At 37.3% G+C, this 9,743-nt stretch overlaps 1 long non-coding RNA gene across 1 annotated transcript; it reads left to right on the top strand.

Annotated features, from left to right (window-relative positions):
- The first annotated feature begins 276 nt into the window (after positions 1 to 276).
- On the top strand, positions 277 to 9,321 carry LOC307008728. The gene is made up of 3 exons (XR_013799897.1): positions 277 to 415; positions 2,259 to 2,341; positions 9,281 to 9,321. It is a non-coding gene; the product is annotated as an uncharacterized lncRNA (long non-coding RNA).
- Positions 9,322 to 9,743: the final 422 nt, after the last annotated feature.

The following is a 9,743-nucleotide window of genomic DNA, read 5'->3' as shown; positions in this document are numbered from 1 at the left end:
CGCAGGCCCAGATCAATGTGACCTAAATTCAAATGCGAATTAGAAGGCTGTCAGTGGGAAAGGACACTCTGCAAATGAGCTCAGACAGTGCGGGGCCGCTCGGGGGCCCACCGAACCTGGGCCTCGCCCCGCCTCGCCGTTTTAATAAGTTCCAAATGGGCGACCTGGCTGCAGCGTCTCTGATCGGCTGGCCGCCCCTCCACCTCGATCTCGCACCCAGAGCACGAGAACGGTGGGGCCTCAGCAGGGGCCACTGACTACAGGCTTGCCGACACACCTGGAGGAACCTGCCCAAGGTCACTGGAGAAATCTCGGCGAGAGAGGAAATACCAGAGCTTTCTAATGGGAGTGAGTCTTGATTGCTGTAATGGCTTAAACTGGAACATGCTGGAGCAGCGTATGATGGATATATTATGTGAGTTTTATGGCTTAGGTCAAGCTGTGAAACACAATAGTGTAGGTGAAAATTCATTGAGGCATGAATTATCTGCTAAAATGTAACAAAGAAAATTCTGTGGAAAGAAAGCCTTTAATTGGCCTTTTTACTTTGTACTATTTTTATAATGGGCCCCTTATGATTGAAGCATTCAGTGAAACTTCTCGTTTTAAGTCAAACCTAGAAATATAAAAATATATATTAAAACAAAGTAACATTATGATGTAAAATCAGAAAGATTTTGCACAATTTCTAGGTAAACTAAGCTAATTTGTGGCATTGATCATGTGAACTTCAGTACTAAAAATTCAGTACTAGTTAAAATTGTCCGCATTGAGTAAAAAGTTTTGAAAAAAGAATTGAAATATTAACATGGATTCCTGAGTCTCTTAGTATTTGTTCTTTGGGTCATGCTTAGAGAACATGGTCGTCAGGTTTCATGCAGTTTGTGGAGTCACTGAGTGGCACGGATGCCACTCGAGTGCCGCTGACAAAATAAGAAACTCTAAAATCTACAGTATATTAATGGTTCAGTTTTTCAGAACTTTTCACTCAATGCTGATAATGTAAATTATAAAACAAAAATCAAAATAGAAGCGTTTAGGCCCCACTGTATGCGCACAAACACATACTCGTGCAAAGATAAGACATAGCCGCTAGCTCTCACACACACTCACACACACCACTACTCTGTGTTATAGAGGTCATGTCTGCCACGCGGGGGGTGGGAGAGAGTGAATGAGAGGAAGAAAGTGCTATAATTCACATACCCCCTCCGCGTCCCACATAACGGCCTCTTCCTATACGTAGGGTGCAAGATCCATATGGGAATGCAGCCCTTTTGATTGTTTCCAATAGCATATGCTAATTGTTGATTGTCTTCAATATTATATGCTAATTGTACCGAATTAGCATAATTCATTAACATTTGGGTCCTAATTACACAATGAATAAAGCCGATCTTCGAAGCTGCGTTGTGTGCCTTGACTTACTAATGCGCCCGACGATTAATGCGGTTCTTATTTGCATATTGCTTAGGAACTTGAAATATTAAAAGCATCGTAGAGTGAAATTTGTGATTAGTCCCTGATCAAATGTTGTTTCTTCTCCCCCACTTAAAACACGTTGCTTTGTTGCCCCTGAGGTGAGGTGGAAATCTGGCGTGTTGGTTTATTTACAAAAAGAACACATTTGCCGACTTAAAGACATGCCTTAAAATGCAAATTACAAAGGATCGGCCGTGTGTTTTTTTTGCATTGATGTTATTCAACTTGTGTTAGGAGGAAATTTAGAGGAACAAACGAATGAACGGTTTTTGTGTGTATCACGACAGCTGAACATGTTTAATATTTGATCTTATATTCTCTTTGAAATCCTCTGATTAAACCCAATTAATGAGGCCCACAAAGACTAAAGCCAAATGATTCTCATTTCTCTCAATGAGGTAACCGTACTCGTACAATTATATCGTTTTATCAAAAAGATCATACGTCCCATTCTACATTTTCTTTCAACAACTATAGCAATAAAAAAATGGCAAAAAACGTTTTCTTAATCAATTTTTTAGTCTTTGTCTTTCCAGTAAAAATAGCTAAACATCTTTAACTCATGATACATGTAACTCTAGATAAATTAAAATATTTAATTTTTATATTATATGTATAGAGCGTTTTTATTTTTTATTATATTTAACTATTTTATTCTTATATGTATATATTTAACATTTAACATCCTTTTTAAGTAAATCCATCTACTTCTAATGTGCATGTTCTGTTGAAAAAGTGAACACAAAAAGCACTTTAAATCTTTTGTTTCCTTCTAGTTCTCTTCGCACCTGGGCCTGACTCCTTAGGATAGGATTAAGGGCCACACAGCGGGGCCTCGTGAGGAAGGGCCAACACAGAGGTAATTGAACAGCGCGTCTCTCTCTCTCTTTCTCCGAGTCTGCCTCTTATTCGGCGGTTCCCCATGAGAGTGTGAAGGCTGGAGATCTGGAGCCTTTAATGAATGGAGAGTGTCATTAAAATGATAACCATTTCCTCCGAGATCATATCCAATTTAAATGCATAAGAGAAAAAGAAAAGAGAAGTACGAAGAAAATTGGTAATTGAAAAATCTTTGAGTTTTCTGCCATTCAAACAGTAAATTTAAAGCTTCTGAGGGAAGAAGTTCTTGTTTGTAGCTATGCCGACTAGTTCCAATTACCTCTCTTTTTTCCCACCGTTTAATCCGTTTGGGAGCCTCTTGGAAAGTGCTTACACCTTTAACCCCGAAAGCATGCTCTCATAGAGGAGCTGCGCTCTGTTATACAACAGACTGCTGTTAAGAGGATATATTGGTGTAAAAAATGCAAATAATCAACTGAAAATTTAAATGATATTTTATAATGGATATGAGTGGATATAAGCAAGCGTGTAATGAGAAACAATCAACACACTAGCAGGATACGATGGCATCAACCAGATGGTAAATTACTCAATTCATTTCAACTTGGTGATGTTGAAGTGTGTTAGTGCCCGATGGAAAACAGAGCTAATCCAGGTGGCTTCTTGGATAGTTGTCATGAGAAAAAGCTTGCTGCTCATTTCTCATACTGTTCAGCATGAACACAGCAATGACATTTCTCTCCACCTAAAAATGTACAAGTTGAAAAATACATTTCATTTGCAATGTTTATAGAACTCTTAATTGAAAGCCATTATGTATTTAAACTGCACTGCATGGCCTTCTGGGAAACGCTAATACAGACAATCTTCGAGGTCTTTGGTGACTGTCACACCAGGGGGCAGCTGCCTAATCTGACTATATTCTTCAGAGATTAGTGTAACAAAATAATCCAATAAAGTTATTATGTATACGCTAAGAGCACTTCGTTTTCTACCACGATACACGATTTGGACATGGCTTCGTTTAGCGTGACAAGCTTAATACTAAACAAGGATATTGAGTCTTTGACCTCCCTCTCCTTGGCCTTGATTAATATAAGAATTTAGCACAACAATATACATTCAGAAACTTCGTCTCCACAATAGTTTGCGCATCCACATACTGCAGTTGTCCAAGTGTGCAGCCTTTGTTAACGCAATTGGCGAATAGCTACAAGCCAAAGCGTTCTGCATGCACTGCGCTCCAATCAAATGTCTCCATTAGTTGGGCTTGGCAACAAATGCAGCTGAGAAGCGCTTCCACACAAAGCCGCTCGCTGCGAGATCGTATCAATGGGGGTTCTGAGTGTTTATCAAAGAAATTACGGATCATAACATCACCCACATTGCTCTCCGAAGAGATGCCAGACCCATCTTGCATATTAGTCCTTGATGAGAAAAATGCAATTAAAATGTCAACTACTTTTTATTAGAATCTGCCCACCCTGTGGAGCTCCGAGTCCTCTAGAGTCCACTGCAGGCAGTCGAAGGATGGCACGGCGAAAGGGTTCCGTCAGAGATTCAGCTGGAGGAGAACAGCCCATTTGGCTCGTCCTCAGATACGTTTAATCTACCACCTATCCACCTATTCTACACTGGAGAGCTAGGGTGGTCTCACCGGCCTGTAGCACGTCTCCCTAGAGTGGTTTATTTTAATGCTCCGAGTACCTTAAAGTTTAACAGAAAGTGTGTTGGTGCTTTGACGGCAAAGGCAATCGCTCATTTGCAGAGTGACCCACATTAGTGGAGGCGCTGAAGAGAGCTTCTCTGTTCTTTGTAGCCATGCAATGGACTTGCATTTGGCATGTCGTCAAAGGAAAGTATATTTTTAATGGTCCAAATACTTCTTGAATTCAATTTTGTTCAGATGAGTTCAAATGCTTTAGAGATATTAAAGAACAAAATTTCAAACCAAGACGTATTTATTTTATATAAAGGAAGTACAAGCTTTTCACAGAGAAAAATAGAAGTTTGTTACAATATTGTTTGTTATAATACCTTTAGGCCAAGTAGCTTTAAAGTCATTGCAAAAGTGAAGTGAAGCATCTTTTGTTTGCAAATGCCAATTGATTTGATGTTTTGTTTTCTAAAAAGTACATCTATACATTTTAAAGCATGTTTTAAGTGTCCATTACTTTTCTTAAGAGGAAAAAATGACGTTTTAGTCGCATAACATCGGTTAATGGAAACGTTGTCATTTTGCAATCGTTTTTAATCAACATCTAGAAAATATCGCACACGTTTTGTGCAAATCTGTAATGGAAACCAGGCCTCTGTTGAAAACAGTTGTGCTGCTTAATATCTTACTGTAATATTTCTTTGTGAAATCTGACATTTGTTAGGAGTCTTTGATGAATAGAAACTTCAATAGAACCGCATTTATTTGAAATAGAAGTTAGAATCTTTTTCAACATGAAATGTCTTTTCTGTCACTTTTGATCAATTTAATGCATCCTTGCTGAATACAATTATTAATTCCTTTTGAATTGTAGTTTATGTATATACATTAATCTCTCCCTTTTTTGTAGATAGCAGAATCATCTCGCTGATCCAGTCTAAAATGTATTTAATTAGTCAAAGCTTAATTTTTAAATATGTGGACATGCTTTTATATGTTGACACTCTGTGGTTCTTTCTTCCTCTGTTTCATATCGGTTTTAATTTCAAGTTGGATAATTACATTAATAATTTACCTAAAGAAACTTTTTACAGCATAATGACCTTTAAGAGACATGCAGTATTTGTTGTGTTACATCTGATAACATGACACTGATGCTGCGGGAAAAAATGGAAAGAAAAAGGAGAAAGAATAGATCTTTTTAATGGAATTTAACAATAGGTCTCTGGTGTGCTCATTAGGATGACCAGTTTGACTTATTTTACAGCCATTTGTAATTAGTATCTGTGAGAGTTATTGCCATAATCAGCCTAGCGTTGCTCCTGACTTCCTTTGTTAGCCATTAACTTTGCTGTTTTTTACTTGGTGTGTGAAGGCGGTCATTCGTTAACGGCAGCCGTTGTAAAACTAATAAAACTGTACGGTTCCTAAAGGAGAGGTTTCATAATTTCATAGATATGAGATTTTTCTCAACCTCAAAAGCAGCCCTGACAAGACCGCGCTTGACCGCATATTGGATACGAGTGTGACGTTGGCGATAAATAATCCTGAAGAAATTTAGTAAACCAACGCCTAACAGTACATAATGATACAATGATTTGTGTGACTTGTTTACTATTGCCGTACATCAGCTAACAGGTGTGGGCGGAGCTTCCCATCCTCAGTGCCTACAGTTGCAGCTGGTCACATGACCCATAAATCACAGTGCAGTAAGAAAAGAGTCGAGCTCTGAGCTGTGTTTCAGAATAGTGATGAAGATCTGTGACCCAGGGGCTTTAGTATATCATTCACCATCAGTCTTTGAGTTCAGGCCAATCTCTGCCTTCTCCTGCACTGGGTTTTATTTCTTGCGCCTTTAGTGCCCAGCTAATGGCTTATTTATTACTTCCATACTTTATAAAGAGGATCCTGTGTGGCCTAATTAAGGGCCGGCCTTCTTTGGAATTCTATGATAATTATGGGGCTTCGTTGTTTTAATATTAGTCCTTGCCAGGCTGGAACTCTCATACGTTCTCACTGTTCCCGGAGGGGATTTTTTTATGGCCGCTTTCACTAAGGGTAGACTGATGGATCTCGGGCAGAGCGGCAGTGAATGTTTATACGGCTGCAGTGAAAGTTGAGTCATCTCAAATCTCCTGTTTCAAAAGTCCTTCAACAATCTGCTTGAGCTGAAATATATATGAGAGCGCCGCTCACCACAAGCTACCTCGCATAGTTAACGGAGAACTGACTTCGTCGAAGACGCTTTGCTGAGAACTCGGCTGCTGTGTAAACATGTGGAATGACCCATTAAAGCTCTCACGGGACGCAAGACTATATGGAATATTTTCTACAGGGCTCTCACACTGAAACATACATATTCATGCATATGCGCTAAAAGTCCATTGCAACATAGATGCTATCGCTGACAGTTTCCACATATTTATAACGTTAGACAAATTCATGAGTTAAATATATACATTTAGTCTGTCTATCAAATTTACAGTGCATAAAGCCATGATATGACCGTGATGATGAATAAATAAGTGTATACGTCTATGAGATTATAGATTTTAAAGATAATTGTTGATTATGGAGATTTACATTTATGCATTTGACTTTTATCCAAAGCGACTTGCATTGCGTTCTGGTATATAAAAAAAAATTCAGTTCATGCATTCCCTGGGAATCCTTTTAATGTTCCTGCAGATGGTCCCATTTCAATCATTGGATTTCTGCTTAGATTCATACACACTTTCATTTAGTCTGTCACCAACATTCACAAATGCTTTTACCCAGAAGGCACCTGGAACAGTGTCAAATAGATAAATATTCATGGATGGAGAATAGATGATGCTTGGTGAAGTAAATGCTGGTATTGAGCGAGAGAAGTGTGTGTTTGGTGCAGGTTACAGAATTAGAAATGCCACTTATCTTTATAGAGAAATAGGTAACATTTTACAATAAGGTTTCATTTGTTAACATTAGTTAGTTAACACGAACTAACAATGAAAAATACTTCTACAGCATTTATTAATCTTAGTTAATGTTAATCTCAACATTTCAAAACCAACAATCTCAAATCATCGAAACTTTTACCTGTTAACATTACTAGCATGAACTTGAACATTTTTATTAACTAACATTAACAGAGGTTAATAAATGCTGTAATAGTTATATTGCTCTTTGTTAGGTAATGTTAGCTTTTCGCTAATGTTAACAAACGAGATCTTATTATAAAGTGTTGCAGAGAAAATAATTCTCAAGCCAATCATTTTATACGTTACTGTAATTTTTGATTAGATGACATCATCAGTGCTTCTTAGGAATTATACCTTAGTGCCTCTTAAAGTCAAGTCACATACGGTTTTGCCTCTAATCAAAATTAGAACAAAAAGTTGTGATTTAATCTCAAAGCTGGTTTGTTTCAAGGCTTTAAACTAGTTATTGACAATGTATTTGAAATAACTAAGGAGGAAATGAGGGTGGAAACTTCTGGAATTAAAGCCACTGAAAAAGCAACTCTTTTTTTTCTTTTTTGTATTTCCTTGCTTACACGAACCTCTCTGAGAGCCCATAACAATACACTCAAAATGTCATGTTAAATATTGTGAGTGAAATGGAAGAAACTGTTTCAGTGCTCAAGAAAGACATCTCAAACCTCCCAAAGAAAATTCCTGAACAACATGATCCTGCAGACCAAAAACTTGCAGTAGACATGCAGCGATGATCCAGCCAGCGAGGTGAGGTTTTGAACATGTGCAAGAGGATGTGTTTTGCAGATGCAGTGCTGATTGCTGCTCATCTGTTCATTTCATCACCTTGTATTAACGAAATAAGTCTGACATCTATAGAAAGGCCTGGATTAGAATCATCATCATCAGACTTTCTTTACGATCTGCTGTTGTAGTTATCCTCTGCGTGCCTTTGGGTGCTCCGACAGCCCATTGTCTCTCCAAGAAAAGCCTCATGGTCCGCTGTAAATCTGCCACGGAACGAGAAGCTCTCCTACGCGGATGCCGCCGCGGCCTCGCTGGCCAAATCCCTGACTTGGGCCGGTGCCGTTTGCTTTTTGGCAGGTGTCTGCAGCTCATGTCTGCTGATTCCATCAGAGGTATTAGTTCCTTTACCTCCATCCCTCCTCCCCCTCCTTGTGTTCTCATTAAGCAAGCAGAATCCATTTGTTTAGCGAGTGACTGTGAGCACACCCAGGCTGCAGATTGATTTATTAACTCTGATTTGTACCTGGGAGATGATCACAGTGTCTCTGCTGTTTGAATTTCAATCGGGAAGGGCTTCCCTGCTCACCGGGAATCTTCTAAAGAACAACTTTTCCTTAAAGTATAGTGGTTCTCACCTGGTTTTGCTTCGGAGCTGGATTTTACATCAGACATGGTGACCCATCTTAACAAAATTGAACGGATTTTTAATACATTTCCTGTTACATTTACTACAAAATCTGGGATGGCAACTTGGTCCCTATATATTTAACATTTCGACCTCTACTGGATGTACAGTATGTCATGGATATAGATATATATATATATATATATATATATATATATATATATATATATATATATATATATATATATATATATATATATATATATATATATGGGATATAATATACTGTAAAATATAAAATTTCTTGGACTACTTTAGCCTGTTTTGTTCTTTACAATCAAACTCAAATATAAACATAGCATACATTAATGCAAACAATTTAACAACATGAAATGCACATAAAAATAAAGGAATTCTTTCAACTTAAAATATAATTGGAATTATTAAATTATGAGATGACCATTTTTTATACACAATATTATTATTTTAGTATTATGTATATTTTAATTTAGTTTTAACTTTTTATATTAGGCTATTTTTTGTATGTTCAGTTTTATTTTAGTTTTTGTTAAATGCTTTTGTCACTTTTTTATATTTATATTTTTATTTTGCTTTATTTTTATTTAATTTAAACATATTCATTTCATTTAGTTGGCAAAGCTAACTCAAAAATTTTTTTTTTTTTTTTAAGCCTTTCATCTAATATTTATATTTTATTTCAGCTTTATTTCAATAATATAATATGGTTTTAGTTCACTTTAAAAATACATGATCAAGTTTAGTAAAGTATAGTAATGTTTATTTGTTTTTGTTTCACTGGGCGTTTGCAAAAAAAAAGAAGTGCATGTTTGCAAGACGCGTATTAAAATATATATTTACTGTATAAATAATTAGTTTGTGCCCCAGATGTCTGCAGTGATTATATCTGCTCTCAGATAATGGTTTATGATGATTCTGCATATGTTTGTTCTTCAGGGGTTGGCGTTATTGGGAAGCACTCACTCTCTGCCTCCATTTCCTGTCCCGTTTAATCGCTTCCAGGTGAGAGGTGTTCCTCCGACCTCTTCTGGGAATGCTTATTAAAACTGTTTTCCTATTGATATCGTGGGTTTGATATTTACCAGATTTGACAAAGTAAAGATCTCATGTTTGGCATAATATTACAAGAGAAACATAAGTGAATTATTTGGCCTGCACGGCTGGAAATATAACATTGTTAAAGCGCAGGCTTGAAACTCAATCCTCGGTCCCACACCACATTTGGTTTTCATTCTTTTTCTCGAAAATTTAACAATAGCACCCAGGGATTAAGTCATGAGGCAGGTCGCAGCCAAACCAAACATCCTGCCTCCTACAGAATAATGAAGACAGATGAAAAAAGGAAACAGGTGTAAAGTGTACTTTTTTTCTTTGTTTTCTCAAGGAGGCGTTTTACGCC

This window comes from Phoxinus phoxinus (assembly GCF_949152265.1).
Source record: "Phoxinus phoxinus genome assembly, chromosome: 12".
NCBI classification, from domain to species: domain Eukaryota; kingdom Metazoa; phylum Chordata; class Actinopteri; order Cypriniformes; family Leuciscidae; genus Phoxinus; species Phoxinus phoxinus.
Note: the sequence above shows the minus strand (reverse complement) of the source record. Positions and strands in the feature narration are given on the sequence as shown.